The sequence below is a fragment of the Lipophrys pholis genome (assembly GCF_963383615.2).
Source record: "Lipophrys pholis genome assembly, chromosome: 21".
In the NCBI taxonomy this organism is placed as follows: Eukaryota; Metazoa; Chordata; class Actinopteri; order Blenniiformes; family Blenniidae; genus Lipophrys; species Lipophrys pholis.
Genome location: NC_137649.1, coordinates 13,575,687 through 13,587,191, shown reverse-complemented (window position 1 = coordinate 13,587,191; position 11,505 = coordinate 13,575,687).

Below are 11,505 nucleotides of genomic sequence, written 5' to 3'. Positions count from 1 at the left end.
CAATCTCAGTCCCTCAGCGCGCTCAAGCGCTTGATGACAGACTGATATACAGTTCAGACGCCTCAGATCATCCCAGACAGAAAGTTGTAGATTACATTTAACCCTTTACAAGCCAAGAGGTCATATTTGTCATATTCTCAATAATTTTTTAATATTATCATATGATTAAATTGTTTTCCACCTTACTCTGGTAAACTATGTTTTTAAGGTGTATTTAACTTGAAAATGTAATAAATAAACTACAAATAAAATTCCAAACAGGCCTGTGCAAAGCTTTGTAGACCTAAAGTCATACAAAAAGTCAGATTTTTAAGCAAAATTGTAAACAGTGTGTGATATTGGTCTGCATGCTGTTTCCATATTTCATAACATGTAAGTGACATATTCAAGTGTTTACAGTGATCGTAAAACTGCAGCTCTGCTCAGTGGTTTCCCAGCTTCTTGAGACAAACTGATAAGATGTGTATGAAATTAAAACCAATGCCAAGTGGCGGCTTAAAACGTCAACCAGCAAACCAACACCATGGCATCTTTGCTTCATTAAACCTTTTTCCCCTTTCAGGAAACAGATCAATTTTAACTTGATTAAAAAAAATGTCATGTCAGCAGGATTTGAAATATCAGATAGGAAAAAATGAATACTTCAGGGTAAAGGTGAAAAGAATTTTTCATTGAAATGACATTTTAAAATGAAAAACTAGAAAGCAAGAGGATTTAAAAAAACAACAACATTTTTGTACGATTCAGAGACCGTCTCAAAATTGAAATTCAAGCAGCTTTGAAAGAGCAAGAAAACCTTGACAAAGGCTCAGCTTTGAGGAAAAAAAAAAATCATCAGCCCAAAGTGCAAAATCAATAGAATAATAACCAAACACCTCCTTCAGTCCATTTACAATAGCCACTTTATCTAAGTGGAGCTGGAGCCCAGCCCGGCGGGCTGTGAGAGAGAGGTGGCATCACAGAACAAACAGGGAGACACAACCATTCAAACATGATCTACTCTGCATATTTCATGTATGTTGACACAATTTAAATCACAGAGGACGAAGGTTGAAAATGTGACAAGACGAAGAAGGTCAAGACAACAGTCAATACAAGATGACAATAACAAACGAACAAGCATTAAAAGCGATATTTTTACCATAAAGTCAAATGAAACTGAATTACGAGTGTTGAATCATACAAAACAGAGAAGTTTTAAGTGACGTCAAATTTTTTTTACTTCAATATAACAGGGTTCAAATGCAAATATGAGACACACAACATAAAGAATGAATATTAAAGCTGGTAAAAATAACAATAAAAAAAAAAATGAAGGAAGTGAAATACTAAATACATTTTCCAAAAATGAATAAATGTGTTCATACATAAATGCATTTAATAAACATACCCATTCTCTCAGAAGCTGTGAGTCGCCTCAGAAACAGAAACTAGAAACTAGAAGAAAATTGATGTTGATTCAGTTCCCGTTGTTTGCAAAGGGTGCATTTTAGTAGTTGGCACGTTCAGCTCATGTGACCTGCGTTCACTTAAGAGTCAGCGGGGATAAACTCCAGCCACCTGACATTGGGAACAAGCAGTATAGGAGGTTAATGGATGGGTGTAGTACGGGGGCGCAGCAAAGACACACAGGAGGAGCGTCTCAGTGGAAGAAGTACAGACACCACTTGTCAGAGCTGCTCCCTTTTCTACGCGTCTGAAAGTCTGATTATGAAGAACTTTCCCCTTTGAACTCCGACTGAGAAAGTGAGAGCATGAGCGCGTCTCCTCAAGGGGGAAGAAAGAAACCATTTTGGCGTCTTTGTTCAAGATGGAGGACGCTGTCGGAGCGCCGCACTAAAGTATTGTCCGACTCGCTGCGACTAACTACACCGACGGCAGAGGCTGAATCGTCTCGTGTTCCTGGAACAAAGAGCGATGCTCCGTGGAGAGTGTCACCTGAACTTGAAAGTACTTTCTGGAAAAAAATAAAACCGTGGCGCTCAAAAGATCACTCCAGCATGTCTCGTCCTGCATACTCACAAGGTGTGGAGAGTCCAAAGCAGGTGGAGGCTGAGCTGTCACGACTTTCAGCGTTGCAGACGCTGGACACTGCGGTTAACACAGAAGCCTTGATCGTCCTAATCAGTCTCCTCTGGGCTCCATTAATCAGCCTCCATGTTTTAATAGCACTGCGAGAAAGACCGATATCCCTTTGTTGCTCAGGCGTGCACGGTGGTACTCTGAAATATTGTCCTCTGCACTGAGCTCCACCGCGGAGGAGTCGTGGAAAGCTGCTTTAGAGCAGCTGGGGAGCATTTCAGGCTTCTGGGGCCATGGTGGAAGGCAATAAAGTGACGACCATGGGGGTGAGGAGGAAATGGGATTGGAACCAAGTTTGCTCCTCTGACCTCGACTCCACCTCTGTCCCTCACTGACGTGACCACGACCTGTATGAGATTAAAGATCTCTCATCGAGCCGGCGTCTGGTTTTTGAACATAAACTTTTCCAAAAGAGGCCCCTGGGTATAATTTCACACAGTAAACCAGCTTTCCAGCACATTTACCGCTGGGCTCTGCTCTCACCCCGTTTGAATTTGCTCACTCACATATAATGTTTGTATCCTGGGGGATCTGCTGCACCTTTGTTACGTCCTATACAGAGGCTTGTAACAGTATTCATACCGCTTCGACCTTTCCACATTTTTTTTTATCACATTTGGCCCAAATGCAAAACAAAATTCACATCAACCTGAAAACATCATCCCCACTGTGAAACATGGCGGTGGCAGCATCATGCTGTGGGGATGCTTTAGTTCAGCAGGGACAGAGAGATTTGGTGGGAATCTGCTCAAGACTTGAGACGGTGGTGGAGGTTTACCTTCCAGCAGGACGACGACCCGAAACATCCAACCAGAGCTACGATGGAACGCTTTAGATGAAAGCACATTCGTGTAATCCAGGGAAACAGGAGAGAGGCAGAGTGACGGATAAATAACTTTCCTCCTTTGTGTTCGAGTTCATCAAGTTATGCATTGCACTCCTGGCGGTGACGCCACAGAAAGGTCTCTGCTTGGTTCTGTGTTCATCTCTACAAGCTGATTACAAAAGGAGAAACTCATTACGGTGGTGGCCTCTCTGACTGTGGACACCGTCTCTCCTCTGTTACTCCCTCCTCCGCCTCATTGACAGTGATTTCCCTATCTGCCTATTTGTTTTTTTTACACAGAATACTGAGAATGATTAAAGACACAAGACTTCCACCTCAAACTGGTAGAGTAAGAGGAGCTGCAGCGAGGAGAATATCAAGTGAGCACAACCCATCCACTGACCACTCCTGGATAATTTAGCAACATCAATTAATCAATATGTTCTTGGGTTGTGGGAGGAAGATTGTGCAACTAAAGAAAACTCAAGTTTGTTCCTTTGGACATGTCCTGTGTTTTTAATTGTCTGCGCGTGTGTCTTCTTCCTGCTCTAGCACAACAAATCCACTTTCTGTAAGTCACCTTGACGCAACGTCTCCCGATTGTACTCCACTTTTTGTTCCTTCCATTGTGTCTCGGTGCTCAGCAGTCACGGAAACATGATGCAGCAACAACTGCAAATGCAAATCCTGCTCCGCGCAAACAGGTGTGAAAGTAGTTTGAAAGCCTGACATTTCAGGTTATTTCCCCCCCTTCAGGTGCATTTAACATCTTCAGTATGAATCCATGCGAGATCATCTAAGCCTCACGCAAAAGGACCCGATCCTGCAGGATCTTCTGATACTGAGTGGAGAAAGCTATCCAGTGCAGCGATGGGCAACCCTTCAACAGACACGGAAACCATAATTACTTTGAGAAGTGTGAACTAATGTATTTTCTCACAAAAGCTGAACTTTAATTGGTGTGTGCATGAGCTGAAAGCAGACCAGAGGCTGAACTGCAACGCACCGAGAGAGACCCGTAAGCTGCTCAACAAAACAGGGCACCGTGTAACACAGCAGAACTCAAGCCCCCGTTGGACTTTCATCATCACCTTTAAAAGCTCTGGAGCCAATCGGCGGTCACTCGGAATGACTGGATGATCAGGAAAATGCCAGTCAAGACGAAAATGACACCCACCGGCTGAATGCATCCACACCTTCCCACCTCAGAGCGGACATTCTCACATGCAACAAAGTTAATGGAGTAAAGAAAAAAACAAGAATCTTATCTCATGCTTGAATTTTCTGAGATAAAATCTATACTTGGTGCACGTGTTGAAAACTCACTGGATCAGTGATTTCAATTTGATTACAGGAAATGTTGGTGTGCTGATGGAGCAGTGCTGCCGGAGACGTTCTGGGAAGAAAATAAGGTGTAAATTCAATTTACAAAAAAAAAAAAAAAAAAAAAAAAAAGGCCTGACCTTTTCAGAGTAAATGCAAGCGATGTTGACTACTTATTTTCTGAGCAGCTCTGCGTCCTGTCACTGGGGTTTTAATAGAGTCGCTGCAGAGTAAATGATGCAGGCCTAGAAAAGTGTAAAGGAAAGCACCGCACATTTCACACTATGTTCACTTGTCAGTTGACAGGTGAACATAGTGTGAAAATATCCATTATCTTCACTGTAGCATTAACCTAGATGGCTCTACCTTTCTAATATTGGAAATATCAAGGAAAGACTAGTATCTGACTATTATGAAACAATTGGCTGGAGTTTTACCGAGCTCATTGCTAAAGAGTTCCGCGGCTGCTGTCTCACTGTATTTTCAACTATCTAACATGAGCCCGAGTTGTTTTCTTGATGCGTCGAGCATCGCTGATTCGGGGAAGGACACTGCCACAGGCTTACTTTATTCCAAGCAGTGAAGGAAAGGGGAAGTGGAGCGAGCAGCCAGCAAAGCCGTGTCGTCAAGACAAAAATCCAAACACTGAGAAAAGCCTGGAGCAAAAGAAATGCAGAAATCATAGGGACACGACCAACGCTAAAACACAGACGAACCGGGAAACAAGACTCACAAATATATATACCCCGCAGCCACCAGGTGAAGACGGTCACACGCTCAGGCGGAACACATCACGGCAGGGAACTACAATCAGACACAGGGAAGGCAAGTCAAGGAGCCTGAAACAAAAGACAGGGTCAGAATCTCAAAATAACACAAAAGCAGTAAACATGAGCCATGACACGATCACTGAACTCGTTGTGGGACAAGAAGTGCCCCAATAATCCTGAACGAGCTCTATTCTCCCCACAGCCACATTAAACAAGATGGTCAGTGAGTAAGATTAGCCTTGTTCTGTATCCTCAGGTGTCTTTTTTGTTTTGTCATTGTCATTAGTTCATAAACCATTTTTCCAAAGACCTTCATGTGCTTATTTGAGGTTTTCCCTGTGAGAAGGGACTCAGCCTTCATATGTGGTCTGCAACTGTTTTACCTGTTACACCAACAACTTTACACTACAGGTAACTTCAGCGCTCTTCATATTTCCCCAAAAGAGGCAAAACCTGTGTTGCATGGCAGGAACAGAGAAGCCCCTCCTGAAGAATTATTAAGACAACAGCGTTGAGACGGGCAGTTCAACGTCATTGATAAATCAATCATTTTGATCAGTAGATGAGTAAGTATGGCATGGATTTAAAAGGAAATGAAAAGGAAATTAGATATTGGGCCTATTTAATGTGAAGACGAGTAATATGAATTGAATATTTGTGAGCAGTTTTAATGATATTTAACTTAGACACCTTCTGTATACGGTAAAAGAAAGACATTTACAACGATGGAAAATGGCAAAACATCTACAGAGTGAAAGAAAACAGCGGTTCTAACGAACCTGACAGTTTCCATCCCAAAAACATTACAAAACCCATCAATCAGTCTTCTATACTGCTTCTATCTTGTTCGGTATGGTGTGGCGCCAGAACCAATCCCAGCTAAGCAAGGACACGCACCCTGGAAAATCAGACCAAATGTATATCAACCTGCTCAGTGGCAGTTTTGGAATGTGATGTTGGCCGAGAACTTTTAATTTGATCATTTTTAAATGCAATAAAGCCAATAACATGATAACTTGTTAACAATGTAATCAAATGAAAAGAAAAAGAAAAAAAAAAGTAGTGATGTACAAGGGGTGCTGCAGAGCATACAAAGTATACTCCGTGTATGAATCTGATGACTACGTCATCAATTGTCCCTAGTTTTGATGTTCATTTTGAAAAAATAAATCTTATCAAGATTGTAGTTGTTAAATTATTGGTTGTAGTTATTAAATTATTTCATTGTGAATTAATAAAAAAAAAAAAATCTTTTAACAGTCTATCTGCGTTTTCATTTTTGATGCCTCTCCTATGATGTAAGGTATTAATCAATAAACGGAAAGTCTTGTTATAACATTTTTTTTTTTAACAGTGTCTAGGTTTTGTCTAGGTGTTGATGAATGCAGCCGGTTCCTTTGCTCCTCACCTTCATGTCGTGACCATTAGGAATCTGATCAGTGATTCCATGCTGGCGGCCTTCTCTGCGCACAAGCGACAACCTCTCCGACAGCCGCTCCTGATGGATACAGACGACTGGCACGACACCTTCATCCCCACGCGCTCCAGAAATGGGAGCCATTTGTTGCCACATGGCAGCGAGCGGCAGAAGAGTTTATGAGCGGGAGGATCTGCCAGTGATAGATCTGCACCGCCGAGCTCGACTCCGACAGCTGAAAAATTTATGCAATTAAATTTCTAATTTCAGCGGGGTAATCAGGTCAGGACTGTCTGACTTCATTAGCAGGGCTCGTTACTAAAATCAGTCTGATTCACAATCGTGACTTCGGGGTTTCACAGGAGGCGATGTCGGCTCTTTCCTAACATCCGAGGAGAGTCGATCAGTAACAGTTTCTGCAAAATCCTCTCAGCAACAAAAGCTGTAAAAAAAGAAAAGAAATAAAAGATTGACTTCCATGAAATACGAGTCGATTCATCATCTTTCCTGACTTTCTCCAGCATTCATTGTCACGTGATCGTAATTTCAAACCAGAATCATGGACCTGCAGCTATAAATTCTGTACGGATGCGTTCCTAATATCAGTGGAGCAACAAAGAGTGTTTGGTCTGTCTGACTTCATTATCAGCAGCCAGATGAGGACAGGATTTACCGTTTCCGCGTCATTTTGTCCCCGACTTGAGCAGAAATGTCCACCAGCAGGTCCCTTAAACACCTAAAACCGTCTGACCTACAGCAGATTTCTATCACTTTGTTCCACTTGTTTTTATTTATCTTGTACTGATCTTTCTTTTTTGTCATGCTTGATCTGGAACAAACCTTTTTGTCTTCCATTGTGGTTGTAATTTGACACCAGCTTCACAGCCATCCTTGGCATCAACATTTGAAAAATGAAGACAACCTCACTACAGACTTCCACTCATCGATAACAATATTGATAATTATCATCATTATCTCCATTCTGAAACAAGCAATTCGTTTTGCTGTCACTTCTCACCAATATCAGCCACATGACCACATTTGGTAACTTCGTTTGTTCCAGAATTTTAATAGAGAAATGATGACAATCGCAAAACACACGAGTATCCAGTCATGCTGAAAACTGAGATCGAGGTTCTGCGGTTATGTTTGGCATCTGGTTTTGGCAAAACATCTCTTCCTCCCACTCCACACAATGGATCAATACTTAGAATTTTAAATTACAGGCTAAAAATTGTGATTATGAAACGTGAGCAGCGTACCGTGCACATAAAACTGGCAAAATAGTGACGGTGTGTAAATCAAACCCGCTCAGTTTTGTGACTTCCAATGCATTCTATCACATATAAATGTCACATAATTTGTACATGTGCACATAGTACTGATACAGAGTTGAGTTTGCCCATTGCAATAAGACACCGGCCTCCTCCACTCCAACGGATAAAAGAATCATTTATTCCTCCTTTTCAAAAATGAGGTATCTTTATCTAACATTAGTCTCTTCATCCGTTCATCCTTTGTCCAACAAAAAACCTCTTTAAGCATGCTAACAACCAGATTAAGTGACTGTAATTTGACACCAGCCACATTGATTTAACCACATCAAGAAATCTGAGGAATATTTGACCGCTACATGAAAAAAAAAAAAAATGAAATAAATCCCAGCAGTATGCCGATTTCTACAAAGATGTGACGTAAGCATGTTTTGAAAAGTCTCTCGAACCACATACACACTTCAAACTAACACAATGGCAACGAAGACGTACGGGCTGAGATAAGATGAGAGGAAGATACACCAGTGTGCACATATTCTTTAATGAGCACCCAGCAGCACTGCATCCACGTTTTCAGAGAGAATAAACACAGAAGAGGAGCTATTTTAGTTGGTTCAACAAGGTAAAAATAACTTCATGATTAATGCCGAAGAGTTGTGAAGACAAGCCTCATGTGATTTGATTGTACTTTGCAATAAAGATGAAGCATAATTGTCAAGATTAAAGTCAAAATGTGAAAACCAAAGAAGAAATGTTGAGAATGATCCAGGTGGAGCCGCGACTCTTCCGCACGGTTGCCGTGAAGATGGAGCTTCGTCTGGTCCTGCAGGAAGGCACCCGTTTGCTCAGGTGGGAGCTGGAAGTGAAGTGACTCAAGACGACTGCGTTGTATTTGGATTTTTAGCGAAGAAACCATAAATGTAACAACCATAAATGCAAAATCAAAGAGGCAAACTTTGCAACTTTTCACTATATTCAGTGGATTTTTATCGGTACTTCTGAATTTGTAGTATTGGGCTGGTTTTGCCTCTCAGACCTGGTGGCTGCTGGCGATTGGAGAGTTCTGGAGATTTGATGTGAAAGCACAAAATGTTCTCAATTAGCGGAACAAGCCCAGTTATTGAATTCGGTGCAAGATTTCTAAAACTGACATTATTATGTTTACTTACTGGGGACTTGCTCACACTCAGTGGAAGGTGGAGGAAGGAAAATTCTGTTTAATTTTATTCATAGAGGACCAAATTCAATACTGCCATTTCAAAGTACTTTTACATAGAAAAACCCAACAATTCCACATGAGCAAGCCTCGGAGACAAAGGAAATGAAAAAAACTCCCTTTTAACAGGAAGAAACCTGCAGAACCAGAATCAGAGGTGGACAAATTTGAAAGACGCATCGCTAATTTAGCTTTTAAAGAAAACTCCGCTCATTTTCTCATCTTCATCTGTGATGACATTAAATTATCAGTTGTAAAAATGAGACGCAATTAAACTTTATTAATCCCACAATGGGAAATTCGATATATATATATATATATAATATTAAAGATTCTCCCTTAATCATCCTTACGCTTAGGATTTTTACATTTTTATTCCTGAATGCAAAAAAAACAACCAACCAAGGTTGTTCCAATACACTGTTGTAGCATTCATCTGTTAGCATTGTTTGTTTTTCCAAGGTCAATACAGGTTGAATCGAGCACAAACAAACAGTGTGTCAGCACTCGACTTTTCAGCTCCGACGTGAGGCACAGTTCTGCGCCTCTGAACGCCGCGACAGCGGTGAACCACACCAATGCATTATTCAAAATGCAGATCATATTGCAGCGATAAATGGCCCTCCAGTCGTCTCTGCTGATTTAATATTGTTGCGAGGCTCGCCGACGTGCAGTCTCCAACACCTGAGCTGAGAGCGAGCCTCATCTTCTTCGCCATGCCACCTGTGCTCGTGTAAGGGCACCGAGTGCGTTTACATTTTCCACATCCATACGTTCGCTCGCTCCAGCCTCCTTGCCTCGACCCCCCCCCTCTCGGGGGCACAAGCACACCCAGAGGAAACACATTATTGATGTTGCTTTATCTGCTTTTTTTCCATTTGTTTTTCCGCTAGCTTCCGCTTTTGGAATGTTTTCATGAGGAAAACAAAGCAGAACCCACCGCAAAGAAAAAGCCTTCGTGCCAAAAGGGTTGCTTGGAATAAAAACCAGCTTCTGGTTAATATTAGATGAAAAATATAGGATAGGAAAGGATGAAGTGAGGTGGATGGAATTTAAGTCCGACTGAAACATAGGTATAAATGTGTCCGGCGCTGTGATTCCGTACGCCTGCTGCATGAGAGTGGGGATGTCTCAGTGGCAGAAAAAAGGTGGGAAAGGCTTTGATGAGAATCAGCCAGCATTCATGTGCAGCCAGAGGGGAAGAGAGCCCTGGGAGTACAACTCATCCAGCTCTGCTATAAGGAGAACAGTCGCCTCAGGCAGCAACAGATAGCAGAACACACTCACACATACGCATGATTCGTAACACTTGTGTTTCATACTCCGCTGACTTCGATTAATTCACCGACTCCCGATCTAAATTCTCCACACTTCATGACTAACCACACACACCGTCACCCTCCATCTTAAAATAAGCACAAATCTAACGGCGGAGCCTAAAAATAAGCCCACTCACTGCCTGGCAGGCCCGGAGACACACACTTCAAACAAACTTCCACAGCACAATCATGTGGAATGTGAACTTTTAGTCAGACAGAGGCAGAAACATTCACCGGCTGTTGAATCATTTCAGCAGCATCATCCACCGTGTGTTAGATCGTCCCTCATAAAAATAAACAAGCAAATAAAACTGGGAGAGACGTGATTTCTCTCCGCTTGAACAGTCTAAACCGAATCGCCGTGTAAATCTTCTCAGCCAACATGACGATAAAACACACCTAGCAACAGGTTAGGACGCAAAACAAAAAAAAGAAAAACAAGAAATGTTTCCTGGCAACAAGGCGTCTGATGGGATTAAAATAAAGGTGCAACGACGAGTCTGTTTAATAACCACACAGGGAATTATATTCCTCCTCTTTATTCTGCTCATAGGGAGGTCAGAGGTCAAACACAACAGGGTGTACCCAGAGGTACTGACTCCCTGGGCAGAACAGAGACAATCCCACCCGCAGTCACATCTCTGGGTATTTAGAGCTGCAGTTTGACCACAGGAACTTTCCCCAGAACCACCACAGGGAGTGATTAATTCATCAGAATCAGAATCTCTTTATAACCCCAAGGGAAATTATTCGTGGTGAAGGTGTTCCATGCGAAAAAGATGATTCAAAGATAAGATACAAACAGATTGAGACGTTGAAATGTGCTACGTTTGGATGGGGCACGTCTCTGGCTGAATGTGTTGTTCTGATTCATGAGGACATCAAAAAGAAGGAGGAGGTCGTTGTCCGCGTCCCTTCCAGAGTAGATCCCAGTCACTCACCTCAAAGCAGCCCTGCAGAGGAATAGAATGGTCCCCAGTCCATCTCCGCACTGACTTTATGGTCCCAGGCAGCCGTTTCAGCATGGGAACACAGCACGGGGGAACGAGCACAAGCTGTGATCTGATCCTGCTCGAGGGGAGAGGGAGGCTGAGCTGTGTGCGTCGTTCATATCAAAAAACAGTCGACTCAGGATGCCACCCTCAGGTTTTCTCAGCGTATACACGGTTAAAGTCCTTTGGAGTTTCAGTCTGAATCTCTCAAATGGAAGGTTCCAGGTTCGATTCCCCATCCCCCCCCCCTTTCCACATGTCAAAGTGTCCTTGAGCAAGACATTGA